The 12,742-nt window shown below is 36.4% G+C and overlaps 1 long non-coding RNA gene across 1 annotated transcript; it reads right to left on the reverse strand.

Moving 5' to 3' along the window:
* Positions 1–894: 894 nt before the first annotated feature.
* LOC149495576 (uncharacterized) lies at positions 895–3,608 on the reverse strand. The gene is made up of 2 exons (XR_016321362.1): positions 3,030–3,608; positions 895–1,196 (listed from the first exon to the last, which is right to left on the reverse strand). It is a non-coding gene; the product is annotated as an uncharacterized LOC149495576 (long non-coding RNA).
* Positions 3,609–12,742: the final 9,134 nt, after the last annotated feature.

Consider the following 12,742-nt stretch of genomic DNA (forward strand, 5'->3'; position numbering starts at 1 on the left):
TTTCCTTTCTATTCCTAATCAAGGAAAAGCCTACCTAGAAAAAGAAAAAAAAAAAGAGTATTTCATTACAAACCATAGTGAAATTGTTGCGTCTTCTACTATTGCTCACTTGTACATTATATGTTTGGTTTGTTTTATGTAGAGTTGAGCATTCGGTCAATTCGGTGAATGGAATAAAAGTTTCAAATGAAATTAATTAACAGAAATTTTGTGACTAAACTGAATGTAACTAAATTAATTTTTTAACCAAACTTAACCGAACCGTCTTGACCAATTAATTTTGATCATTTATCGAACCGAAGTTAAAGAAAATGAAAATTTAATTAACTAGCTGAATTTAACTGAAAGTTATGATTATCTGACTTTAACTGGAGTTATTAATCACTGCTTAATCAAAATAAAAACGCAAATATTTTTAATTTTTAATTTTTAATTTCATTACCTACTTAATCTGTCAGAATTGCCTTAAAATTCTAAGATTCACACTTCTAGTCTTTTGGTGGCTAAGAAACATGTTTTTCATGGCTTATACTAGTCTTTTGGTGGCTTCAATGTTGGTTCACACTACTAGTCTTTTGGTGGCTAAGAAAATTCAATGTTGGTTGGCAATGTTGGTGAGCTAACTTGGACTAGGATGACACATCTTCAACAATGGAAGGAAGACTTGAAATTTGTTCACATGGAGATGCACCTCTATATAAGGCAACCTTGCTTGGAGCAAATTAATAACATCCAACCAAGTCAAATTCATCCAAGAGAGAAATTGTCACGACCCGTTTCCATGGGCCGAACTGGCACTAGGGCCCAGGTAAGCTTAAGGCCCCCGAGGCCCGTAGTAAGCCTGAAACACTACAACTTACTATCTCAATATAAATTTCAAATATTCAGCCCATATTACCGAAAAATAAACCTCAAAATTTTATTACATCTCGGCCAAATTTTTCTTCTACAAAATTTCACAGTTCGGGCCCAATAAACAATACATCACATCTTTAATATGGCTCACATAATTATATCGTCTATGTTAGTACACGACTAACTGTACACAAATTCTACAACTGCGGAGTTCACTAACAGATGTATACAGGTAAGCCTTCGGACATTTATCTATTTAATAGATCAAAACTAAAATTAGAGAATTTCTTTTAAACAGCGAAAGAGCAGAGCTATGGCTGGAATTTAGAAAATGCTATTTCCTGAAAGATTTAAACAAAAGAGATGTGAGTTTTCTAAGGAGTAATAATTATTGCACAACACACGCATTCACACAAATGTATAAATATAACAATCTAGTCATCTGACTAGTTATATGCTCACACAGCCAGTCACACAAATGGCACATCACCAGCACTCACAATTATTAACATCTTCATATAATCACATCACGTGGAAATTAGTCAGTGGAGTCACCGAACCCCCGATGAGCCGTCCTCCCACATGGCTCATCCTCTCACATGTGCACCAGGGAGCCGATCTCCCATACTGGCCGACCGGTCTAATCCTCACTTGACCAGCCCTCTCATTGTTTTTCCATTCTCTCTTTTCTTTTCCACACCAACAGGAGGCAACCCGGTCGTCTCCATCAAATCTAGATCATCAGGCGCTCACAACAGGAGGCCACCCTGCGGGCTGCGATCAAACCTAGATTATCCGGTGCGCCCAAATAAAGAAGCCAACCTGTGGTCAACAGTAACGGTAACAGTAGGTGCACACGGGGGCGCCGATCTCCCTTTTGCCCGGCTAACAAAAACAGAATCAGGATCCATAAAACAGAACCAGAATATAATAGAATTCAGAATCAGGATCCGTATAATAGAAACAGTCTCACAAACCCATGGTGACCCACTTAATCCCAATTCCACACAAACAAAGCACAGCAATAACACAACACAATTAATCAAGCATTTCAATTAGATGCAGACATATGGATCAGCTGAACATTGTAATGCAATGCACAATTAAACATCCATTCTCAAATGCAATTAAATAATTAAATAAATAATCTTAACAATGACAACAACGATAAAATAATAATAATAGTAATAATAATGATAATAATAATAGACAATGATAATGATATGGTAGTTAAAGCACTTTATTTATTATGTATCGAATTGTAAAAATTATCTAAATAAACTTATTTGTTATGTTATCAATTAAACTCAGTCTAAGTTCTACCGAAATTTTGGCAGCACCTCCCCTAAAAATGGGACTATCAACCTGTTATCCCAACAACACTAAGTATCATTCAATCAACACACACAGCCCATCCATCGGGCAATTAAACAAATTTATTTCCCTTCCTCCATCCAAAATAATCACATCAATATTTAATTGTAAATGTCGAACTTTAACTTACTGTATAACATTAAGTAAATGAATAAATAAGCAAATAATTGAAAAATAGCTATTTGCTTAACCTCCATACGTCACTAGTTAAACTATCTAATATAGACGCTTAACAATCATATAAAACCATAGCTTATGTATTCAATAATCATCAACTAAATTCGGAGTTTTTTTTTTTTTTTTACCAAAATTATATATTACACATTAACTAATTAATCTCATAAATCATCTAGATATAATACAAGTGTTTCGGCTTCTAATAACAACTAATACATATTCACAAACCATATAAGAATATTTATTAAATCATAAGCTTAGTAGAATTATACACCTAACCGCTCTTAACTACTAAGCACTCATTTTACTTTTCTTATGCATAATCAACTAGTTTTAGGCTAATGGCTATCTAAATATCTAATTAACTATTTCCAATTTATGTTTCACATTTGATTACCAACTATTATCTTAAAGGACTTAAATTCTAAAGTTTCAAAATTAATTGTATTTAACTAAGCAAATAGTGATTTTAATTACACACTCATAATCTAATATTATCACAACTCTAATAATTATATCCTAGGTTCACATTCTCCTAAAAAAAATTCTTCAACTAATTCACAGCATAATATTATAAATTTGGAATTTATACCGAGAATTAAGAACGAAGCCTTAGAGCGTACCAATTGAAATTTGGGCGAAGATTCCACGATCAGCACGAAGAGAAGAGAATTCTGCCTCTCAGGGTCTCGCCGGAATGTCGCCGGCAGGTCACCGGAATGCCGCCGCCGGCAGCCGTGCACGGTGGCCGGGAAGTCGATCTTGCCCAGAAATTTGCGATTCACACACCAAAATGCTCTAAATCGTGCAAGGACCTCAAATGTAAAACCAATTTAAGCTGAGTGTGCCTCGTTTGATCGGAAATTGCCCCTATATCCTTGGCCAGCCGCCCCTCCTCGGGTTTATCCGATCTAGGCGACATTACCCCAAATTGAGGCCATAAAAAGAAAGCAGGGAAGGAGAGGAGGTCGATTGCACCTGATTCGCGGCCTGGAATCGCCGGAGACGGCGAGAATCGCCGGAAGTTGAAGGAGAAGAGGCTGTCGAGGGAAACGACTCAACTCACTCCACCGCAGGTCCGTTTGGCGTGAGAGAAGGCCGGAGAAGGGACTGGCGACTTTGGAGAAGTCGATCGCCGCCTCCCTTGCGTCAGAGCGTGGCCGGAAACAGGGAGTGGAGGGGAAGGAAGTCGCGCGCTGTTGCTGGCACAAGGAAGAAGAAGGGAAAGAAAAAGAAAAAGAAAAGAAAAAAAAAATCTTGGGCTTCTAGACCATTCCGGTTCGATTCGAACCGGTTTGGTCTGATTCAATTTTTGGCTCGATTTGCAGATTTTTAATTTAACAATAATTCAAAAGTTTCGAAAATAAAAATTAAGGGTGTTTCAATCACCCCCTTAAGACAATTCGTCCTCGAATTGAAATCTAGTAGGAGAGAGTAAGAATGAACACACAGAGAATTTCAATGCCATAAGAAATTACTTCCAACACCAAGGACACAGCTCGAGAGTAGATAATATGAACCTAGGAAAGAAAAGGGTCAAGTATTCTAATTGTAATTGTCTTACCAACCATCTTATTTAGTGCCACCTAGCTAACACTCATAAGAATTTGAGTTTATTACCTAAATCTCCAATCACTATCTTTAGACAGCTACTGAAATCTTTAGAAAATCTTTCTTTGAATAAAATTTGACAATAAAACCAGGTTTTATAGGAAAGTACATATCATATACCATAGATTTTTTTTTTTTTTTTAAATCATGTAACTTCATTTGAACATTTAAATTTTATTAGACATTCGTCTGTGAAGGCCAAACATAATTTACAAAGGCAAACAATTGTAATTATGATTTACTTACAATCATAAGAATTAACTTGTTCAATTCACATGTTTTATTTAATAAAACCCTTATTAATCAAAACTTTTTGAAAACTGGTTGCTTTACTTCAAAACTTTAGGCAAAATCGTCTGTAATTTCCGCTATCTATTATATCACAGGCCGCTTCGAAATAACTATTTTTGTTTCTCATCTATGCAAATTCGATTGTCCCTATAATATCTTTACTACAATTAGTTCATCTGATATACAGCTCCTAAATCACTGCATCCCTTAACTATCTCAATCCTATAAAAATTTTTCACTCCTTCCACTTAACCATCAATTTCTCTTTCCAACGCTTATTCCTTATGTCGCCTTAATACTCATCACGAAAATTTAACTTTCATAATAATATCTTTTAGTAATTTGCACTTCCATTCACAACCTACATCTCATTTGATAACCTTCCATTCTACTAATGTTGCCTATTAATTTGTTAAGGATAAAAGAGTATTCTTATTAATTATTTTGTCCACTAAACATCATTAATCGCGATCTATCTAATCACCAATAATTCAACTTAGTATTTATTACTTATCTTAAATATTCACCTTTATCTAATATCTATCAACACAGATTTTTCAATTAAATTTCGTTAATTCCCAACCTAATACTACCTTACCATTCGAATCTTACATTAAGTTGATCTCAATAACTCTTCATTGTCCAGTTTGTATTTACTATTAACCTCTCACTTCCCTTTCACGGCCTAGATTAGAATTTACAACCCGCGGTTCTAACATTTTATTTAGAACCTTAATTAAACAAAAATTCAATTCTCTATGTGGAATTATTAACTCAGGATTCGCATCTACTTATCACTACCTTACATCAATTTCATATTCAACTTACCTATTTTATCCCTCTTTAGTCAATCAATCTTTCCCTTATTCAGTCTAGTAAGGTATTTATAAGTTCCTCAAATTTTATCTACCACTTACTCCTATATATATTACAATTTGTTACCTATTATGTCTTACTCTTAAACTATCCAAGTTCATTTCTATTGTTATCTTTCTCACTTATACATTAAACAATCACATACTTCAAATCTAATCGCCACTTAACTTCTATACTCAAAATCGGCTACCCGATATTTCCAGCGTCCATGTTTTCAACTTGACTACTAACTATCTACTTACTTATTATTATTATCTCCACCAGTCTTATTCTTCTTTTTCCAATCTTTTTTTTTTTTTTGAAAATTTTACCATCCTTGTAATCATTTCATTTTATGATCTAATCCAATGGGCCCGTGATATAAATAGACAGCTTTCAAAAATAATTTTCTATATACATAATCAATTTCAAATTATTTATCAGAACACAATTTGAATTCAAAATTAAAATGGGGTTTTAAATTTAAAATGTCAGGTAAATAAAATGAAAACAAAAATAAAAGGTTTATATTTTTGAATAAACTCTAAAGAAATTCAGTAGCTGTGTTGAAAACTAGACACAAATTTCTAATTACCTCAAAGTTATTATTTATGTTCATGAATCTACCATACCAATGAAAATCCTATCTATTCTCTACACTATTCTACTCACTGACAGGAATAGAGTTCACATGAAAAGTAGTGTACTGGGTGATCAGGCCAATCCACTACCATCAGGTATTACTCTATTCCCTAGCTTAAGGGTTGATACCATTCTAGCCCCTATAGGTACTGCGATGGATTTATCTTATTGTCTACTGCTTTCACTTCAAACCTTGAATTACTTCTTCTATAGTCTGTTGATCTACACAATAGGTGTGGGTTTTCCCACCGCATAGGGTCTAGTGCGTCCACCATCCCTAGGGGAGGGAAAATCACAAATTTCCTTCCTTACGTTGGTTACGGCCGATCCCAACATAAAGAAATTCCTATACTCCGCAGTTGTGTCCTAGAACCCTAACCTAAGCGAACCCAAACCTAAGCTCTGATACCAACTTTGTCACGACCCGTTTCCATGGGCCGGACTGGCACTAGGGCCTAGGTAAGCTTAAGGCCCCCGAGGCCCGTAGTAAGCCTGAAACACTACAACTTACTATCTCAATATAAATTTCAAATATTCAGCCCATATTACGAAAAATAAACCTCAAAATTTTATTACATCTCGGCCAAATTTTTCTTCTACAAAATTTCACAGTTCGGGCCCAATAAATAATACATCACATCTTTAATATGGCTCACATAATTATATCGTCTATATTAGTACACGACTAACTGTACACAAATTCTACAACTGCGGAGTTCACTAACAGATGTATACAGGTAAGCCTTCGGACATTTATCTATTTAATAGATCAAAACTAAAATTAGAGAATTTATTTTAAACAGCGAAAGAGCAGAGCTATGGCTGGAATTTAGAAAATACTATTTCCTGAAAGATTTAAACAAAAGAGATGTGAGTTTTCTAAGGAGTAATAATTATTGCACAACACACGCATTCACACAAATGTATAAATATAACAATCTAGTCATCCGACTAGTTATATGCTCACACAGCCAGTCACACAAATGGCACATCACCAGCACTCACAATTATTAACATCTTCATATAATCACATCACGTGGAAATTAGTCAGTGGAGTCACCGAACCCCCGATGAGCCGTCCTCCCACATGGCTCATCCTCTCACATGTGCACCAGGGAGTCGATCCCCCATACTGGCCGACTGGTCTAATCCTCACTTGACCAGCCCTCTCATTGTTTTTCCATTCTCTCTTTTCTTTTCCACACCAACAGGAGGCAACCCGATCGTCTCCATCAAATCTAGATCATCAGGCGCTCACAACAGGAGGCCACCCTGCGGGCTGCGATCAAACCTAGATTATCCGGTGCGCCCAAATAAAGAAGCCAACCTGTGGTTAACAATAACGGTAACAGTAGGTGCACACGGGGGCGCCGATCTCCCTTTTACTCGGCTAACAGAAACAGAATCAGGATCCATAAAACAGAACCAGAATATAACAGAATTCAGAATCAGGATCCGTATAACAGAAACAGTCTCACAAACCCATGGTGACCCACTTCATCCCAATTCCACACAAACAAAGCACAGCAATAACACAACACAATTAATCAAGCATTTCAATTAGATGCAGACATATGGATCAGCTGAACATTGTAATGCAATGCACAATTAAACATCCATTCTCAAATGCAATTAAATAATTAAATAAATAATCTTAACAATGATAACAACGATAAAATAATAATAATAGTAATAATAATGATAATAATAATAGACAATGATAATGATATGGTAGTTAAAGCACTTTATTTATTATGTATCGAATTGTAAAAATTATCTAAATAAACTTATTTGTTATGTTATCAATTAAACTCAGTCTAAGTTCTACTGAAATTTTGGCAGCACCTCCCCTAAAAATGGGACTATCAACCTGTTATCCCTACAACACTAAGTATCATTCAATCAACACACATAGCCCATCCATCGGGCAATTAAACAAATTTATTTTCCTTCCTCCATCCAAAATAATCACATCAATATTTAATTGTAAATGTCAAACTTTAACTTACTGTATAACATTAAGTAAATGAATAAATAAGCAAATAATTGAAAAATAGCTATTTGCTTAACCTCCATACGTCACTAGTTAAACTATCTAATATAAACCCTTAACAATCATATAAAACCATAGCTTATGTATTCAATAATCATTAACTAAATTCGGAGTTTTTTTTTTTTTTTTTTTTTACCAAAATTATATATTACACATTAACTAATCAATCTCATAAATCATCTAGATATAATACAAGTGTTTCGGCTTCTAATAACAACTAATACATATTCACAAACCATATAAGAATATTTATTAAATCATAAGCTTAGTAGAATTATACACCTAACCGCTCTTAACTACTAAGCACTCATTTTACTTTTCTTATGTATAATCAACTAGTTTTAGGCTAATGGCTATCTAAATATCTAATTAACTATTTCCAATTTATGTTTCACATTTGATTACCAACTATTATCTTAAAGGACTTAAATTCTAAAGTTTCAAAATTAATTGAATTTAACTAAGGCAAATAGTGATTTTAATTACACACTCATAATCTAATATTATCACAACTCTAATAATTATATCCTAGGTTCACATTCTCCTAAAAAAAATTCTTCAACTAATTCACAGCATAATATTATAAATTTGGAATTTATACCGAGAATTAAGAACGAAGCCTTAGAGCGTACCAATTGAAATTTGGGCGAAGATTCCACGATCAGCACGAAGAGAAGAGAATTCTGCCTCTCAGGGTCTCGCCGGAATGTCGCCGGCAGGTCACCGGAATGCCGCCGCCGGCAGCCGTGCACGGTGGCTGGAAAGTCGATCTTGCCCAGAAATTTGCGATTCACACACCAAAATGCTCTAAATCGTGCAAGGACCTCAAATGTAAAACCAATTTAAGCTGAGTGTGCCTCGTTTGATCGGAAATTGCCCCTATATCCTTGGCCAGCCGCCCCTCCTCGGGTTTATCCGATCTAGGCGACATTACCCCAAATTGAGGCCATAAAAAGAAAGCAGGGAAGGAGAGGAGGTCGATCGCACCTGATTCGCGGCCTGGAATCGCCGGAGACGGTGAGAATCGCCGGAAGTTGAAGGAGAAGAGGCTGTCGAGGGAAACGACTCAACTCACTCCACCGCAGGTCCGTTTGGCGTGAGAGAAGGCCGGAGAAGGGACTGGCGACTTTGGAGAAGTCGATCGCCGCCTCCCTTGAGTCAGAGCGTGGCCGAAAACAGGGAGTGGAGGGGGAGGAAGTCTCGCGCTGTTGCTGGCGCAAGGAAGAAGAAGGGAAAGAAAAAGAAAAAGACAAGAAAGAAAAAAAAAATCTTGGGCTTCTAGACCATTCCGGTTCGATTCGAACCGGTTTGGTCTGATTCGATTTTTGGCTCGATTTGCAGATTTTTAATTTAACAATAATTCAAAAGTTTCGAAAATAAAAATTAAGGGTGTTTCAGAAATCCTTCAAGATCATTTCTCTAAACTATCCACTCTCTTCATATACCACCTTTTCATTTATATACACACTGTTACCATATTCATTGAGTGTAGTGAGGTGTTATCTTGAGTGTATTTTGTGTGGTGTAAAATCACTTGTATCTCCATATTTTTCATAGTGCATTTACTTCTCTCTCGACCCGTGGTTTTTTCCCTCTATATTGGAGGGTTTCCACGTAAATTCTGTGTCTCTTCCATTTATTATTTTGCTTCTCATTTTATCATCAATTACCGAAACTAAATATTTATCCATTACCACGCTAAATTCCGCAACAAACTGGTATCAGAGCGTTGTAATATTTATTTGGATTTCACAACATGGCTTCTGTCATGAAATTTGATGTTGAGAAGTTTGATGGAAAAATCAGTTTTGGCATTTGGCGAGTTCAGATGATGGCCGTTCTCACCCAACATCGGTTGAAAAAGGCCCTTGTAGGAAAGGCGAAAAAGCCGAACACCATGTCGGATGAAGATTGGGAAGAGTTGGATGAAAAAGCCTTGTCAACAATCCAACTTTGTTTATCCAAAGAAGTTCTGCGAGAGGTTATCAAGGAGGATACAGCTGCAGGTTTATGGCTTAAGTTGGAGTCATTGTATATGACGAAGAGTCTTGCCAACAAGATTCGTCTTAAGGAGCGCCTCTATACCATTAAGATGGTCGAAGGTACACCCATTCAAACTAACCTTGATGAGTTTAATTCCATCATAGTTGATTTGGAAAATTTGGATGTTGAAATCAATGATGAAGATAAAGCTGTTTTGTTAGTTTGCTCACTCCCCCGGTCATACCGTAACTTTAAAGATATTATGTTATACGGTGGTAATGAGACCCTAACCTTTGATGATGTCAAACAAAATCTCTTGTCAAAAGAAAAATATGACTATGAGAATAATTCAAAGGATGAAGCTGAAGGGTTAATTGTTAGGGGGAGAACTATGGATCATGGTAGTAGCAGTAGAAGTAAATCCAGATCAAAGTCTAGAGGCCGAGATAATAAGAAATTTTGTCGCTATTGCAAGAAAAAGGGACATGCAATTTCAGAATGCTTTAAGTTGAAAAATAAGCAGTAAAAGGGCGAAAATAATAATCAGAAAAATTCAGAAAATTCAGTTGAAGCAAGTATTGCTCAAAAAGAGTCTGAAGGTGAAGTTTTGTCTGTTACTGATTTTGGAACTAGATCTAAAACGGAGTGGATTCTAGATTCTGCTTGTTCCTATCACATGTGTCCCCATAAAGATTGGTTTACCACTTATGAATCTGTTGATTGTGGTATTGTCTTAATGGGGAATAATGCTCAGTGTAAAGTTGTTGGAAAAGGAACAATTAGAATTAAAATGCATGATGGCATGATTAGAACTTTAACCGGTGTTAGACATGTTCCCGACTTGAAACGGAACCTTATCTCTCTTGGCACCCTGGAGTCCCTTGGGTATAAATCTGCAGCTGAAGGTGGAGTTCTAAAGGTCTCTAAAGGTGCCCTTATTTTAATGAAAGCTAACAGATCTGGAAGCTTGTATGTGTTGCAGGGATCTACTGTTACAAGTTCTGCTGCTGTATCATTATCTATGTCAGATTCAGATGTCACAAAATTATGGCATATGCGACTTGGCCATATGAGTGAAAAAGGAATGACCATCCTGAGCAAGAGAGGTCTTTTGTGTGGTCAGAATACCAGTAGGTTGGAGTTCTGTGAACATTGCATTCTCGGTAAGCAGAAAAGATTAACTTTCGGTACCGGAATTCATAGAACCAAAAGTACTCTTGACTATATTCATTCAGATCTTTGGGGACCCTCACGTGTTCCTTCAAAAGGAGGGCATCATTACATGCTAACCATTATTGATGATTTTTCTCGTAAAGTCTGGGCTTATTTTTTAAAGCACAAAGATGAAGTTTTTTCCACTTTTAAGAAATGGAAGATTTTGATGGAAAACCAGACAAGGAAGAAAGTCAAGCGACTCAGGACTGATAATGGTCTAGAATTTTGTGGACGTGATTTCAATGCGTTCTGTGAAAATGAAGGAATTGTGAGACACCGCACGGTTGCCGGTACGCCTCAACAAAATGGAGTTGCAAAACGGATGAACAGGACATTGATGGAGAGAGTTCGTTGCATGCTCTATAATGCTGCCTTGCCTAAAGAATTTTGGGCTGAAGCTACATCCACTGCATGTTATTTGGTGAATCGTTCCCCACACACATCACTCGACTTCAAGATTCCAGAGGAAGTTTGGTCAGGTAATCCTGTTGATTATTCAAATTTGAAAATTTTTGGATGTCCTGCATATGCACATGTAAATCAGGGAAAATTAGAACCTAGAGCTCGAAAATGCATATTTATTGGTCATGCATCTGGTGTGAAAGGGTATCGCTTGTGGTGTCCTGAACTTAAGAAAGTAATTATCAGTAGGGACGTTACTTTCAATGAAAATGTGCTAATTCTCCCTGGAAAAGAAACTATCGATTCTTCTTCTTCTGACACAGGTGTTTCAAAGAAAACTGAAGAGAAGGTGGAGCTTGAGTTTGAAATACCAACTCCTAGCAAGGAGAATATTTCCTTATCTCCGATCACATCGGAGGTTCCTGATTCCACTGAACCAGATCTTCATGAAGACTATTTTATTGCCATAGATAGACCCAGGAGAGAAATCAAACGGCCTAAAAGATATAATGAAGGGAATTTGGTTGCTTATGCTCTTGCAGTTGCAGAGGATACAGCTGAAGGTGGAGAACCTCACACATAATCTGAAGCAATCTCATGTCCTAATTCTTCTGAGTGGCAAGTTGCAATGCAAGAAGAAATTGAATCTCTGCATAAGAATGATACTTGGCAGTTGGTGAAATTGCCAAAAGGCCAAAGAATTGTAGGCTGTAAATGGGTCTATAAGAAAAAAGAAGGCAACCCCGGAGTTGAAGATGCAAGATATAAAGCACGTTTAGTTGCTAAAGGCTACACTCAAAAACATGGTGTAGACTTTAATGAAGTGTTTTCTCCTGTTGTTCGACATACTTCTATACGTGTACTTCTTGCCCTTGTTGCCTTGCAGGATCTTGAATTAGAACAACTTGATGTCAAGACTGCTTTCTTACATGGAGAGCTGGAGGAGCAGATTTATATGCAACAACCAGAAGGATTTGTTGTTCCTGGAAAAGAAGACTACGTTTGTCACTTGAAGAAGTCTCTTTATGGACTAAAACAGTCCCCGAGACAATGGTACAAAAGGTTTGATTCCTTTATGGTTGAACATGGGTATTGTCGTAGTCAGTATGATAATTGTGTTTATCACAAGAAGTTTTCAGATGGATCTTTTGTCTACTTATTGTTATATGTTGATGACATGCTAATTGCTGCTCGTGATAAGTCACTAATCAAAGAATTGAAAGATCAGTTGAGCAGTGAATTTGAGATGAAAGATTTTGGTGCTGCAAAGAAAATTCTTGGTAT

This window comes from Jatropha curcas, chromosome 6 (assembly GCF_041381405.1).
Source record: "Jatropha curcas cultivar XTBG-Jc1 chromosome 6, XTBG_Jcur_1.0, whole genome shotgun sequence".
Taxonomy (NCBI): domain Eukaryota; kingdom Viridiplantae; phylum Streptophyta; class Magnoliopsida; order Malpighiales; family Euphorbiaceae; genus Jatropha; species Jatropha curcas.